Below are 16,693 nucleotides of genomic sequence, written 5' to 3'. Positions count from 1 at the left end.
GAGGAAGATTTCTTTGTGCAGCGACTGCACTCAGGCAAAGAAGTTCAAGAAACAATCAGGCAGAAGTGTGATCATTTCTACTTCAGCATTAACATGCCAAAGTATCTCTCAATGAGACGATCACAACTGATTGGCAGGTAAAGAAATCATAATCTGATTCATTATGTATTTTATTAGGACTATGAATTTGACTTCTCATTTGTGTTACATTTCCCACTCATACCTACAGTGTATATATATTTCGCCTGGAACTGATTGATAAATTATGTGATCTGGATAAAATGTGTCTTCAAGCTTGTTGCTTTAAAAAACAAACAAAAAAACAGTTGAATAAGTAATGTCAGATTTATTCATGGACTTTATAAAATATGGCATCATTTTACAATAAAAATCATTGTTTATAATGTTGTGTGAGATCACATCTGTTGTCATTGTATGAGAATTTATTCAGAGATAAATAATGATTGATACTTACATTTAAAAGTTGTAGGTTTCTGTAATGTAAACTTGTCAGCACTACTTGGCCCATGCTGTGACAAGATGTTTATTTTGATAATTGCTAAGCAGGCAAGCAACGGCAAAAATTTCATTAATGATTCCAGCAATTGACAAAGGAATAACAGAATCAAAAAGTTTATTCTCCTTTACCCTTCGGATGACTCGCTCAACGTGCACTCTTACACGAGCAATTTTCTGTGTTTGGAGGACACTGGGTGCTGGCATCCGGCTTTTTTTGTTGAGAAAAGGTGGACAGTACACTTTACACTTCACACAGTCAGTGATCAGGAAACCTTTATCAACCATCACAGCCATGTCATCAGTTAAAAGGTCAGCCAACCCTGACCGCCTAAAGAGTTCTTTATCACTTATTGACCCCTCATAGAGTGAAGAGATGAAGGTCACTGGACCATGAGGGGCGATCCCGATAAGTCCTTTCATTGTACAGTGAGATTTGTACTTAGAAAACATCTCACTTTGGAGGAGAGGCGAGGATGGCGTCTGGTACTTGAGCTCTGTACAGTCAACTATTATCTGAGTATCGGAGAAGTCTTTGAAATCCTCAGGAAGGTGAGCTTTAACGTCTTCAGGCTCAATCCAGATAGCCGCCGAGCCCAAGAGTGTGTACAGGTAGTTGGTCCACGAACAGATAATGCGGCTTACAGTAGAGATGTGAATGTTAAAACGGTTTGCCAAGTCCTGCTCCTTTAAACCAACGGACAAGTACATTAGGAAAAGGACTAGCTCATCAATGGGTTTCGATGATTGTCTCTGGGGAGAAAACACACACACACACAAACATCATTAAACCTAATGTAACCTCTCTAGTCTAATAGATAAAAGGATGTGCAATTATCATTACTTTCAAATGTGGGACTGTGACTGCAATAGGCTACTCAGGCACCTTACTTATTTATTGATTTATACCTAGGGGGACCATATTCTGAGAATCCAAATGAGAGGACACCCTCACCAGCATGGGCGTGACTAACGACCCCCAACTCAAATCTATAAATTAATATGGATCCAAGCTAGAAAATACTCAATCTAATATCAGAATGTTGAGGTAAATGCAGTCAGATGTCATTTTCATCTCTCACATTAATTTGAAGGTTTGCTTTGAAAAACCACCATAATAAATAAAATAAACTAAAGAATATTTATATTTGCATAAAAATATTATGAATTATTAATGATTATCATTAATGACAACTGCAACAACATTAATGACAACATTATTATCAATGACAACTGCAAAAACCAACCGTGTGTGTGGGACGGACAGATGTTACTGCTTCATTCAATTTTTCAGCAGCTTTGTCCCTCGACGCACGAACCATTTTATGCACCGATGGTTCAACCAATCTCCAAAACAGCATAAGGTTATGATAAATGGGAAATCTATGGGAACGGAACAGAAAGAGTACACAACGTTACAATATGGTCGCGTATGGTCCAAGTTACTAAGGTCAGGGGTATCTTGTTCGCATCTTACCGTGTATAGAATCGAATGTCGTCGTCAGAGTGGGCGAATCTTTGTAATCCAAATTTACAGCTAATTTTCAGCACCTGTATCTCTTTCTTTAATGAGTCATTTTCTTCTTTTAATTTCGTGTTTTCGTCGATTGCCGAGTCCATGAAAGCGGGTTCTGGGACAGATGAATAGTCATGATCAGCAGCAGGAGTGCAGTCCATACGTTGCCCATCTTCTGCTGATGCCAGCTCAGGCTGAAGTTTGCTTACTCTGTCCCAAACGCTCAGTCTTGGAAATGGGATGGAGTAATCATTCCACTGGAACAATACCGGGACAGCTCCTTTCTTTAGTTGCCTTTTCCCCTCCGGTGTTTTCGGCTGAATGATCTCCTCCGGTGTGAAGTGCAAACTACAGACTTTGCTGTGTCCTGTGACAATGAACTCATCACGACGAATATTCACCAGCCACCGCTTTCTGAGTTCAACATCGCTAGGAAATCCGTGGTAACTTAAAACGCCGGTGAATTTAGATGATGACGTGCATGTGGGAACACAACAATGTCCATGATATTTTTTTTGTTGCCTCTGGAAAAAAACTCTATCTTTTTAAGGCTTATTTTCCGCTGTTTACGCCGCCGCCATATTTCGCCAAACAGGAAGAGAGCGGCCGTATTTACCCGTTGCGGATATGACGTCAGGTTGCTATGTGCAAGGAGCCCATTTTCAATGATGGAGGGGAATTTCAGGCTGAGTAGATTGTGTGTGAGTGTATGTGTGTGAGTGTATGTGTATGTGTGTGAGTGTGTGTGTGTGTGTGTGTGTATAAGAGATTTTGGTTGGGTGACAGTTGTAGTTTAGCAGTACAGTTTGACAAAAGCACAATGCCACCCAGAGGCGGTTGACACGGCGTGCCGTCCACGGACCGCTTCGCCCCTGTCCCCCTCTGACGCCAGACCCCTGGCAGAGCAGACCCCCGTGGAACGCTGGTCCTTCCCTGGTCTCCTCTGTCAGGACGCGGAGCATGACCGCGCCCCCGCACCGGGCCGCTATGCCACCCTCGCCTGGGCCGGTCACTCCGCTTCGCTGCCCCTCTGGGGGACGCCTGTGGTTCGCTGACCCCACTGGTTCAGTTCTGGCAGCTTGGTTAGCTCCCAGCCTGTCCCGCTGGGTCGCCTGAACTATCAGGCTCGGCTATGCGATTCAGTTCGCACGGTCTCCTCCCCGCTTCAGGGGAGTTCGCTTCACTATGGTCGGTGGCAATGCCCCTATCTGAGAGCGGAGATTGCTACCCTGCTGGCGAAGGGTGCAATCGAGACTGTCCCTCCAGCCGAGATGAAGTCAGGGTTTTACAGCCGTACTTCATTGTCCCCAAGAAGACCGGTGGGTTACGGCCGATCCTGGATCTGCGCGTCTTGAACCGCTCCCTTCACAGGCTGCCGTTCAAGATGCTCTCGGCCAAACGCATTTTCGAATGCGTGCGGCCACAGGATTGGTTTGCAGCGACAGACCTGAAGGACGCCTACTTCATGTCTCCATTTTACCTCGACACAGACCGTTTCTCCGGTTTGCTTTCGAGGGGCAGGCATACCAGTACGCGGTTCTCCCAATCGGGTTGGCTCTGTCCCCTCGCGACTTTACGAAAGTCGTCGAGGCAGCCCTTGTTCCCCTACGCGAAAACGGGATTTGCATCCTGAATTACCTCGACGACTGGCTAATATTGGCTCACTCTCGAGATCAGGTTTGCGAACACTGAGACTTAGTGCTCCAGCACCTAGCCCGTCTGGGCCTTCGGGTCAACTAGGGGAAGAGTAAACTCTGCCCCGTGCAGAGGATCTCTTTCTCGGTATGGAGATCGACTCGGTCGCTATGTCCGCGCAGCTTACGAGTGAGCGCGCACACTCACTGCTGACTTGTCTTCGACAGTTCGATGGCAAGAGTGCGGTCCCACTGAAATTGTTTCAGAGGCTCCTGGGCATATGGCATCTGCAGCCGCGGCAACGCCGCTCGGATTGCTTCATATGAGACCGCTTCAGCTGTGGTTTCGTGATCGAGTCCCGAGGTGGGCATGGCATCATGGCACGTTCCGAGTCCCAGTGACTCCGACCTGCCGTCAGTCCTTCACTCCGTGGAGGAACCTCAGTTTTCTACGGGCCGGAGTTCCCCTAGAACGAGTTTCCAGGCATGTTGTTATCTCCACAGATGCCTCTTCCACGGGTTGGGGCGCCATGTGCAACGGACATGCTGCCGCGGGCTCCTGGACAGGACCCCAGCGCCTTTTTCATGTCAATTGCCTCGAGTTGCTGGCAGTACGCCTTGCCCTGCACCGTTTCCTCACGTTGCTCAGGGGTCAACACGCTCTAGTCCGTTCAGACAATACCGCGACTGTAGCGTACATCAACCGTCAGGGTGGTCTACGCTCCCGCTGTATGTCGCAACTCGCACGCCACCTCCTCTTATGGAGTCAGAAGCACCTGAGGTCCCTTCGTTCTATCTACATTCCGGGAGATCGGAACTTTGCAGCCGACGAGCTGTCACGGTTTCGGCCCATCTCCGGCGAATGGCGACTCCATCCCCAGCCGGTTCAGCTGATTTGGGACCAGTTCGGGGACGCACAGATAGATCTGTTTGCCTCTCACGACTCGACCCATTGCGCCCTGTTCTATTCCCTGACCGAGGGCTCCCTCGGCACGGATGCACTGGCGCACAGCTGGCCGCGGGGCCTACGCAAATATGTGTTTCCCCCAGTGAGCCTTCTCGCACAGACCTTGTGCAAGATCAAGGAGGACGAGGAGCAACTCATTCTGGTTACGCCGTATTGGCCCACCCGGACCTGGTTCTCCGAACTGGTACTCCTCGCGACAGCACCTCCTTGGCCAATTCCTCTGAGGAAGGATCTCCTTTCTCAGAGACGGGGCACCCTTTGGCACCCTCGACCCGATCTCTGGAGGCTCCACGTGTGGCTCCTGGACGGGACGAGGCAGGTTTGAGTACCCTGCCACCAGCGGTGGCGGCTACCATCACTTCCGCTAGAGCATCGTCCACGAGACATGTCTATGCGTTGAAGTGGAACCTCTTCGTCAACTGGTGCTCTTCTCGTCGAGAAGACCCCAGGAGATGCTCGATCTCTGTCGTGCTTTCCTTCCTGCAAGATGGGTTGGAGCGAAGGCTGTCTCCCTCCACCCTGAAGGTGTATGTGGCCGCTATCGCCGCATATCACGAAGCAGTTCAAGGTAAGTCTCTGGGGAAGCACGACCTGATCGTCAGGTTCCTGAGAGGAGCGAGGAGACTGAATCCTCCTCGCCCTCCTCTCGTTCCCTCTTGGGACCTCTCAGTGGTCTTAAATGCCCTGCAGAGGGCTCCCTTTGAGCCTCTGCATTCATTTGAGCTTAAGTTTCTGTCTATGAAGACAGCGCTCCTGGTTGCTTTGGCCTCTATCAAGAGGGTAGGGGACCTGCACGCATTCTCCGTTGACGAAGCGTGCCTGGAATTCGGGCCCGGTCACTCTCACGTGATCCTGAGACCCCGGCCTAGATATGTGCCCAAGGTTCCCACCACTCCCTTCCGGGACCAGGTGGTGAACCTGCAAGCGCTGCCCCGGGAGGAGGCAGACCCAGCCTTGGCACTGCTCTGTCCAGTACGCGCTCTCCGTGCTTACGTAGACAGAACGCAGTGTTTCAGGACCTCAGACCAGCTCTTTGTCTGTTATGGTGGGAGACTGTAGGGAAAGGCTCTCTCAAAGCAGAGGTTGTCTCACTGGATAGTGGACGCCATTGCTTTGGCTTACCAACAGCAAGGCCGACCGTGCCCCCTTGGTGTGACAGCCCACTCCACCCGGAGTGTGGCTTCCTCTTGGGCTCTAGCGCATGGCGCCTTGCTGGCAGACATTTGTAGAGCTGCAGGTTGGGCGACACCCAACACATTCGCCAGATTCTATAATCTCCGAGTGGAGCCCGTGTCCTCTCGTGTACTCGCTTCAGTTAGCTAGTACTGGACCCGCTCAGGTGTCTTCGCTTGCTCGCCATTCCACTCCACGGACTGGATACGTGCGATTATTCCTCAGGTGAGCCTTCCTCTCTGAAGCCCTGAGTTCCTCCTGCACTGTTGACGCTGGCGCCAGTGTCTATTGCCTGGGCGTCGGCTAGGTGCCTCCGTGTGCATGGTTCCTCCCTGAGTAACCCCCACATGTGTATTTCCACTGTAAGCCTCCTTGAGCATGTGTCTTTCCCTTGGCAAGCCACCTTGCCCTCCTGGAGTTGAAAGTTGCCACCCCTCGGGCTGGTCACTCCAGCGTTCCTCCATATGAAGCCCTCCGGCCATATGTGTTCTTAAGTCCTCCCTACGGGTAGGCATGCTGCGGCATATCTCCTCTGAGATATGCTTCCCAGTGTACTTTGGTATTCCTGTGTTAAGTAGGACTCCTTCGTCCGTGCCGGTATCACGACAGGGGATCAGACTTTCACAGGGCACTGGAAGACAGCTGTGAAGGTGGTGTGATTTCACGGGGACCCCCATTCGTCGTCATCCGACGTAACTCGGAGTGACTACGAAAGGGAACGTCTCGGTTACGTATGTAACCCTTGTTCCCTGAGTAGGGAACGGAGACGTTACGTCTCCTTGCCACGTCCGCTGTACCGCTGGGCAGACGCCTGAGTTCAGTCTCGGCTCCTCAGCGAAGACATACCTGCATGTTGCCGGCGTCCTCCTTTATACCCACGCGGTGGGGCGGAGATACGCTATGCAAATTCCGCAGACCCATGGCATTTCATTGCCATTGGCTCGTTTTGTAATACTCGAAGTCGATAGGTGTTCTAAGCGAAACCCCCATTCGTCGTCATCCGACGTAACGTCTCCGTTCCCTACTCAGGGAACAAGGGTTACATACGTAACCGAGACGTTTCTAACCATATTAGTGATGGGAGAAACGAAATGGATGTTATCAACTGGAGATCGTGTTGACTTGGGACATGCGCGTGCACGCAAATAAACCTTGTTTAAACATTATTTGTAAATGTTAATCATTGTTGGACTGAGTTGTTTTGTTTCCTCGGTCTCTGATATCATGTATTTCACGCAGGTTAATGGAGAGCTTTAATGTGTTTTCATGTCGCGCCTCGCAAGCCACTCCCACGTTATTTTGATAACTTATTTCAATAAAAACGAATGATGATACTTTAAAAAAAAAATTGAGCGCATTAAATAAAGCTGATACATTTTTTGGATTGCTATAGTATATGCCTTTTTATGGCTATATTTAAATATATAAAAGCTATTTATGGTTTATTTACTTTTTGAGGTTATAAACACATACACATAAAATGAAATTTAATCAACTGTTTTATTATTCTGCTTATCTTTTACAGTGATGAAAAATTAGCATACTGTACTTTCAGGCCTTTGCATTGTCACTACTAAGCCTGTTTCATCATTCATGGTAATTCCAGGAGCATGTCTCTCCTTAAAACCAGATTTTTTTTCCACTGAGCAAAAAACAAAAACAAATTTTATTTAATATTTGCAATTCTCCAATGTAAAAATAAATTTTAAAAAAACAAGACAAATGTTTTATTAGATCGTTTTCATGACCACTATAATACACAGTGGCCTTGTTGTATACGCTCAAAAAAGGCTTTAAAATGTGCACACTATTTTCCACGCACAAATCAGCCGGGAAAAAAAAACCTTGTTAATATGTGCACACCATACAGATACTGAGAATGATTTAAAGGGTTAGTTCACCCAAAAATGAAAATTCTGTCAGTAATTACTCACCCTCATGTTGTTCCAACCCCGTAAGCTTTCGTTCATCTTCAGAACACAAATTAAGATATTTTTTATGAAATCTGAGAGCTGGCTCACTTCCCCATAGGCTGCAAGTAATTTCATCTACAGCACAGAAAAGTTAGTAAAGAAATTGTTAAAATAGTCCAAGTGACTACAGTGGCAAAACCTTAAGTTTATCAAGCGACAAGAATACTTTTTTTGCGCAACAAAAACAAAAATAACGACTGTGGCGAGCAGGACGAGGTCGAGGGACGTGAGAGAACGGCGCAAGGCCGGTGGCGTGATTGGTAATGAATGACACCTGCGAGACGCACCGGTCTCGCATCTCTCACGGAGGAGCGGAAGCATAAAGGGGGAGCGACGACAGAGGAGATCGAGAGAGGACAGCCCTGTGTTTTATTTTGATGTTTTGTTTCTGTTCGGTGTTGCCAGCAGTCAGCCGTGAGGGGCTGCTGGCAGTTTCTTTTGTTTTTGTATTTATATTATTAAAAATGTTAAATGTTTGCCGGTTCCCACCTTCTTCTTCCCATAACATCTGAACCCCGTTACATTGGTGCCAAAACCCGGGAAGAAAGAGGGGCACGCTGTCGGAGAGCCTCGCTGCTGAGGGGGATCGCGGTGCTGAGAAGTTCAGGCAGCACGAGGGAGCGATGGCCGCCGATTGCTGCCCGAGGCGATGGTGCTGGAGCGATTGAACAGCAGGTGGGACGGAGACCTCGCTGCCGTGCTCCTGGGTCGAGGAGGGTGCCTGCCGTCCGAGAGGGAGCGGAGGCGTCGCTCCCATTCGCCATGGGCCGGAGCCTGTTGTCGTCGGCCATGATGGGGGCGGAGCAGGGAACGGGGGACTCGCTGCAGGCTGCCCTCGACCGGAGGAGCCATCGCCGTCCGCCAGGAGGCGGAGGAGCGTCGAACCGTCCCCCAACGGATGTCCAGTACCATCGCATGGCACCGCGAGTGAGTCTCTCAGCTGGCTGAGGACCGAGCGGCAGTGTGTCCGGGAACCGGACCAAGAAATTTTTTTTTTCCTCTCTCCCCTCTCTCGGATCTGTCGCTCCTCATGCTTCCGTCTCCGTTTCCCTCACCTCGTCGGTCCATACCCCCCAGGGATCGCCGCCGCCGCCGGGGGGGGAGTAGAGCAGGGGTACCCCCCGGCCTGCGAGGGGCGATGGGGGTATGTGGCGAGCAGGACGAGGTCGAGGGACATGAGAGAACGGCGCGAGGCCGGTGGCGTGATTGGTAATGAATGACACCTGCGAGACGCACCGGTCTCGCATCTCTCACGGAGGAGCGGAAGCATAAAGGGGGAGCGACGACAGAGGAGATCAAGAGAGGACAGGACTGTGTTTTATTTGATGTTTTGTTTCTGTTCGGTGTTGCCAGCAGTCGGCCGTGAGGGGCTGCTGGCAGTTTCTTTTGTTTTTGTATTTGTATTATTAAAAATGTTAAATGTTTGCCGGTTCCCGCCTTCTTCTTCCCAAAACATCTGAACCCTGTTACAACGACTTTATTCAACTATTAATTTTCTTCTCTGTGGGCCTCTGATGTGAGTTCATGAGAGAGTCACGACGCATGCGTGAGAACCAGACATGGGCAGTATTTCAATTAAATGTATTTTAAATACGTATTTAATTACTTTAGTGTATTTTGTAATTTGTATTTTGCAGGTGTGGAAAAAATTAAATGTAGTCTGTAACAAAATATTTTGAGGGAGATTATTTAGAGTATTTCAAATACTTAAATACTTAAGAAAAATCACCATAGTAAATGATTTTGTCATATTTTCGGTCTGATGTTGGCAATGGCAATGTCCAGGTTAGATGCCCGAAAATCACATTACACCCTGTAGACCGGGCTCAATCCAAGAAATGAATGAGTTTTGAACTCATGGCATTAAGGTAAAGTGTTTTGTGAAAAATATAGTCTACACACACACATATTGCACACTGAACGGAATTATAGAGAAAATAATTGTGCCTTATGAGATCAATGCACTGTGTTGTCATTCATCATAGGCCATCATAGGCCCTACCTATTATAAAACAGCGCGTCTGTCGTAACTCCACTGAAATCTCCATGCTAAGCAAGTAAAGCGTTCACAATAAAACATCCATCTGCAGTTTTTACACGTTTTTAAACGTATTACATATGAGAAATATTGATATTGATTTTGTATAAAATAATCATCAATCCTATTGTTTTTCAGTAATTGCGCACGCAGCGCGATTCTACTATGGAAAAGGCACACGTGGTCAGGGCAGTTAGAGTCTCGTGTGTAAAACAAACCCACACATATTATGATTAATATGATTAATCATATATATTATGATTAAAATGGAATTTTGATTTTGTGACGAAAATTCTCTGTCTGTTATATTTACACAAAAATCGCTGCAAAAGATGCTTTCCAACAGGTTTTATCGTAGTTTTTGTCCAACTCCATTGACTTGTATTGGATGTTCTGTGAGGTACGGTATTACTCTGCTGACGGAAACTGGAATGGGGTTGTACGTATTATTTCTGTAGTTATGCAGTCGCGGTATCGTAGGCTACGCTATCCAAACATTGACAAAGGTGCATTATCGCCACCAACTGGGCTGGAGTGTCTATTATTTAAGCTCTCAACGGAAGAATGTCCGGTTTTGAGGTGTTTGGAAAAATAGGTCCACAGTTTTACAACGAATGGTAAAACACCTGTTGGAAAGCATCTTTTGCAGCGATCTTTGTGTGAGCATATCAGTGAACACCCCAGACCACTCGGTGAACTTCACGTCTTTGTAAACTAAAGTTTAATGCGTTTTATGAATGATTGTTCCAGTGCCCCTATGAAACCATTGTGGAGGTGGTGGGGGGGGGGGCATTTGTCCAAATTCAATCTTAACCATTCTATTTCATCAGAAACGATCTTAAAACGGGGCTTTAAGTGTAAAATACCGAACTTGTCCTTTAAGGCACGCGTAGAGTAACGGTGATAATATGGCTACGTAGCTTACATCAAACACGTTTTGCTATTAAAGGGTTAGTTCACCCAAAAATGAAAATTATGTCATTAATGACTCACCCTCATGTCGCTCCAAGTCCGTAAGACCTCCGTTCATCTTCGGAACACAGTTTAAGATATTTTAGATTCAGTCCGAGAGTTTTCTGTCCCTCCATTGAAAATCTATGTGCGGTATACTGTCCTTGTCCAGAAAGGAAATAAAGACATCATCAAAGTAGTCCATGTGACCTCAGGGGGTTAGTTAGAATTTTTTGAAGCATCGAAAATACATTTTGTTCCAAAAATAACAAAAACGATGACTTTATTCCGCATTGTATTCTCTTCCGGTTCTGTTGTCAATCCGCGTTCACGAGTCCGCAGTAACGCTTTAGTGAAATGCCCATTCTTTTTTATTTTTCTACTTCGCCATTTTGAATTTACACATTTCTCATATTTGTGTTATTGCTACTATTTGTGTTATTGACCTTTCAGTAATAAAAAAAAAGACTTAAGATTATTAAGATTATGAGTATTTATGTATTTTCAAAATACTAATTACTTGTATTTTATTTAAATACATTTTTCACATCAGTATTTTGTATTTTATTTTGTTACATTTCATGAGCCAGTATTTGTATTTTGTAACAAAATAGTTTTTGATGTATTTGTGCCCACCTCTGGTGAGAACTGAGAGGACGGTCACGATCATTTGATTAATTTTTAATTTAATTGTTAAAATTAAACCATTAATTTTGCGTCATTGGTAAGGCACTTTTACGTTTTATCGTTGGTTTCTCACAATTCGGACATCCAGGAAATGCAAACTCTAGAACCATTTTAAACACTACATCGAGACCCATCTTCTCAGTTTTCACGCATGCTTCGTGGCTATAATGAAGAGTTGAATAAAGTCGTTATTTTTGGGGGGGTTTGCGCAACAAAAAGTATTCTCGTTGCTTGATAAACTTGAGGTTGAACCACTGTAGTCACTTGGACTATTTTAACAATGTCTTTTACTAACTTTTCTGGGCTGGCAGATGAAATTACATTGCAGCCTATGAAGGAGTGAGCCAGCTGTCAGATTTCATATTTTAATAATTTGTGTTCTTAATTTGTGTTCCGAAGATGAATGAAAGTCTTACAGGGCTGGAACAACATGAGGGTGAGTAAATACTCACAGAATTTTCATTTTTGGGTGAACTAACCATTTAAACCTCGTTTTACATCTGATATACACATTTAGATTATATATGTCACTCTCATTAATGGAGTTAAGGACTAACATTTCATGAAATCATTATCCAGAATTTTCAAAAAAGATTATTAATTTAAATAGAAATATTTGGAGTGAATGCGCTGCATTTGAACACTTTTCCTGTGCTATTTTAATGTTTTAACCACTGTGAGATCTTGGCGCATGATAATTCCACTTTAGTTTGTTTTCTAAATAACAGATTAATCCTATATATTCTATATATAACCATTTGAGAAACATATAAACATGTATCCAATTTTCCAATCTCATGATTTTACTTTTATGGGGTTTGGCCTATGTATTTATTCTCTCTTTTAAACTCTTTTGGATCAGTGTTTCAGACTTGCATACTATGGTTAACCTTGCTCTCTATATGAACTTAATTTACATTACTTTTTGCTAACTCTGTGACGCATTAGTATTATACGAATCTTGAAGGTTTTTCTCTAAACCACCCAATCAAATTACATATTCACATGCCCTGCTAGAACACAAAGTATCTTAAATTTCCCTCCAAAGGGAACAATTGGCTCACTCAAATCCAGAGGGTGTGACATTTACACTTTAAAAATCACTGATCACAAGATCACGACCAGTCTTTGTTTTTTCTGAGAGATCTTGAAGTGAAGATGATTCTAAGCTAGGAGTCTTCTAAGGACCCCTAAGTTTGTGCCAGGCTTCGGCCTCATCTTTCCATTCTTCAAAGATCCTCTGACTCCTACTGCTTCTCTCTCATCAAGACAACATCAGCAAAGATCAACTGGAGCCTCAACAAATTGCATCAGAACAGTTTTATTCAAATGGGTGAGACATGCACATGTATTAAACTTAGCCTCATTATTTGAAACATGAATTTCAAACAATGCTACAACTTCTTGTTTTCCTGTATTCTGCTTCAGCTCTCTTTCTGTGTCTAAACTGTATGTATGTGTGTGTGTGTGTGCATTAGAGTAGTTTAAGTGTTTAGTCTACTTAATAAAGTCTTGTCCATGTCACGTAAAGTTGTCCGTGTTTCATGCTCATATACCGGAGTCCCTAATCATGCAAATTTTGACTACATGCTCTGAGCAGTACTGTACAGTAATTTGAGTACTTTCCCATACCCCGGAAATTAACATTTCTTAAAATTAAGATAAATTAATAATTAATTTATAATAATTAATTGCTGGAAAAACAGGTTAGTTGATTGTGGTATTAATTCTGCTACATCAAGTTAATTTTATAACTGATCCAAATATTCATAATTTAAATTAGAAGTTATTATTAATTATTAATATTTCCCTTGAGCTAATTTGCTACAACAGGATTTTTATACGTATCTTCAAGTATGGCATTTTTTGGGACAGAGATCAAAACCCTAATAATAATACTTTTTCTAAACCGACCCAGATTTTTAAAGATGCATATAGGAATAAAAATATCAAATAAGTAATAGGTGAATTATACAACGCTATCTCCTTAATGAATAAGAATTCAGTTGACTGTTAAACAGCAATGGGAGTAAGACATGAGAGTGGATATACATAGTATGGTTACATGCTTGGGAAACTCCAGAGTGCTCATGCATTGTTTTGGAGTGATTTTGGCGGCAAGAGTCTGACTAGATGTTAGTATAACACCAAAGCAAAAATCTAAGTCTTCTGGGATACAACCCCCTTGCTGGTGTGGTTCAGCTGATTCACTTCACATTTTCTGGTTTTGTCCATATTCAGGCTTTTTTGGGTAAAGGTGGGACAATTAATGTCCAGAATAGGCTTTAGCCATATTCGGAAGGGATTAGTTTAACATGGAGAGTTGGGGAAAAGTAATTATTACCAGAGCTTCTCTGTGATTTTAGTCCCGTCCGAATGTGCCATTTCAGTAATCATTAAGGCAATGTCAGTAAAAATTATGTCGACTTTTACTTTCTGTAAAAAGGTTCGGAAAAATAACCTCAGGAGGTAATACTAATCCTGTGCGGACAGACCCGCTGTAAATATGTACGTCGTAAATATTCCATCATTTGCTGTTTAAAAGTAATTTTCTGTGTTTTTTTGGAGGCGCTTGAAAAATAATTAAGTTGCATTCTGCTGTGGGACAAGTCTGTGTCAAACAAAAGTGTTTTCCACATAGGCAGGTTGAAAGCACTTGTTGAGGCATGAAACTTCTTTCAGCATTAGGCTACCAATATAATCAAATCTGTATTTAATTAATACATTGTTTGACCGGACCTAACTGTTTTATATATATATATAAATAGGTTAAAAGCATTTGCACATATGATATCAGGAAGCAACGTAATACACACATAACAATAGGAAGGTGACGGCGGTTTCACATTTCCCAATATGTTCCTATGGGTTACTCCGGAGGGTTTGGGTAAAAGTGATATTTGCCTCTTGAAGATTTTTCTGGTCACCTGCATAAAAGCTGTCACTAAATGTTGGCTCAATAGAAACCTTCCTGATGTGGATCATAAAAAAATCATACTGAAAAAATGTCGTCAGAAAAAAACTGGAGGAAATAGGATTTTAAAAACAAAAGACTAGATCTTCAAAATTGTACCAGAATTTCTACTTGCATCACATAGTTGTTGACTCCTTGTAAGACCTCATGCAACAGTTGTTGGTAGCGTTTGTGTTTTTGTCGTCGTTATTTTTTTATTTTTTTATTCTTTTATTTTTTTCCTCCTTGAGGTGTACTAAAAAGGAAAAGCGGTTTAAAAAACAGAGTAAAAACTGTCTGAATGACAATGTGTTATTTACAACATATAATTAACATATGTACCATTTAATTACATAATAGAGAATGGAAAAAATATCACTAGTGTAATACCACTTTATTATGGTATTAACAGCAATTAAACACATACAGGTTTGACCCACATATACATTCCAAGGGTAAGGAAACTAAATTCCTTGTAATAAAATAAAATATAAAAAAATAAAAACAAGGGGGGGATGTGCAAAGAGACCTTACTAAAAGGAATGTCCTATGAAAAGACCAAAAAAAAAAAAAAAACTAGAAATGTAATAGATATCTTCCCCAGATGCATTTTACGGTAATAGGAACACTTAAAGATGCTGTATGTATGTTTTTTTTTTTGACTGTACTAAAGCACAAAGATACCATAATATGTTTGCAGAGATTTGGGACACATGCTAAGGTCAAATACTTGTTTCTCAAAAAAACAATGTTACAGCCAGTTGTTCTACTTTGAAATGTGCGTTCCGTGTCGGAATATGTTTTTGTCAGTTTTATCCTGTCCCATGCCAATTTACCTAATAGTATTTTGACACCCTAGGTTGCAATTTGGCGGAAAACACAGTGTATCGCAGCCACGGAAGCCAGCAAAAAAATTAGGTCATAGACCGCAGATTCTCCCTGACCTAAAAAGCCTTGGCATCCATCTAAAAAGCTCCATGACAAGAGGCATATTAAAACACGGATAAATCAACTCATCAACTTATTGTAAGGCTTGTCGCCTTCCATCGTCAATTGCACTCGCTCCTGTTGCGTGTCCACAATCTGGCAACCAGCGTGAGCGTGGAGTCTGAGGAGGGGGCGGTTTTGAATTTGGATTGCAGTACCCATTTCAACCCCTAGCTGTCAATATTAAATACAGCACCTTTAAATAGTTACTTTTAATTGTTAGTCATAAAAACAACTGGAAAATGTATTTTCTTAAACTTTATTATAAAATAAATTATCTGCAATAAGGTTTGGTAAGGAGGATTATTGTAAAATAGTTATTGTTCTATGAGCCTGCCATTTTGAATAATTTTAACGTTTTGTTTCACTGGGTGTATTTAGGCAATTTAGTAGCATGTGCTACTTATCTTTTGTACTTCACTGATGTTATATCTCAAAAATTTTATATCTCGTATATAAAATATAATATATGTATATATTTGTAATATATCTCAAATAGAATTTTAGGAAGGAGAATAATTTAGGATAAATGATTGTTTAAGGGAAAGTTCACCAAAATGTGCTTCAGAACACAAGGAAAAAAATTCATCATTTCTGTTCACCCACTGAAAGTCCACACAACTAAAACAGAATGCACCAGCCATCTGACTAGAGACCAACTTCCAATACCCATAAGAACATTGACTCAACATTTACTCCATTTTACAATCAAACTGTCCCAACTGTATAGTATTTTTAATATTCATATGTTATATTAGCCTAGTTATGATTGTTTAGTTATGTTAGGGTAACTTCAAATGCTGATATCCAAAAGATGATGCATCACAGCTTTATTGTCTTAAAATCCCCATCTTTCTTGGTATCAAATGAATCCTCTTTTCATTTTGTAATCAATGTTGTATAGAATGTTATGATATAAATGCATAATCACATTTTTACCATACCTTTGTGTAAAAACTGCACAAATTCTCCATGCCACCATAAAAATGCAAACAGGGATAAGATGGAACAAAGACTTTCTCCCGGTCATCTTTGATTGGCCACCTCACCAAATGAGTGTGAACTGAAAAGTTCAGATCTTTACTCAATCTCTTTTGAGACACTACGTTTCCTGTCTCATTCCAGCAACTTTATCTTTAAGTTAACTTCGTTGGATTCAACGTGGACCACCCCGAAAAACCCAAATGAACATCAAGAATCCCCCGCATCTGGAGTTGCTCAGCAACCAAAGTAAATGCAAGTACCCGTTTGCGTTTCTAAGTTATAGTGACCCTTCGAAGGTGACCCTGTTGTGGTTA

At 42.9% G+C, this 16,693-nt stretch overlaps 1 long non-coding RNA gene across 1 annotated transcript; it reads right to left on the bottom strand.

The window, feature by feature from the left end:
- Positions 1–326: 326 nt before the first annotated feature.
- Positions 327–5,494, bottom strand: LOC143740142 (uncharacterized). Its single transcript, XR_013204764.1, has 2 exons — positions 1,764–5,494; positions 327–1,269 (listed from the first exon to the last, which is right to left on the bottom strand). It is a non-coding gene; the product is annotated as an uncharacterized LOC143740142 (long non-coding RNA).
- Between the last annotated feature and the right edge of the window lie 11,199 nt (positions 5,495–16,693).

Source organism: Siphateles boraxobius, unplaced genomic scaffold (assembly GCF_051911475.1).
Source record: "Siphateles boraxobius isolate OS27281-9 unplaced genomic scaffold, OSU_SipBor_1 17, whole genome shotgun sequence".
In the NCBI taxonomy this organism is placed as follows: Eukaryota; Metazoa; Chordata; class Actinopteri; order Cypriniformes; family Leuciscidae; genus Siphateles; species Siphateles boraxobius.
Note: the sequence above shows the minus strand (reverse complement) of the source record. Positions and strands in the feature narration are given on the sequence as shown.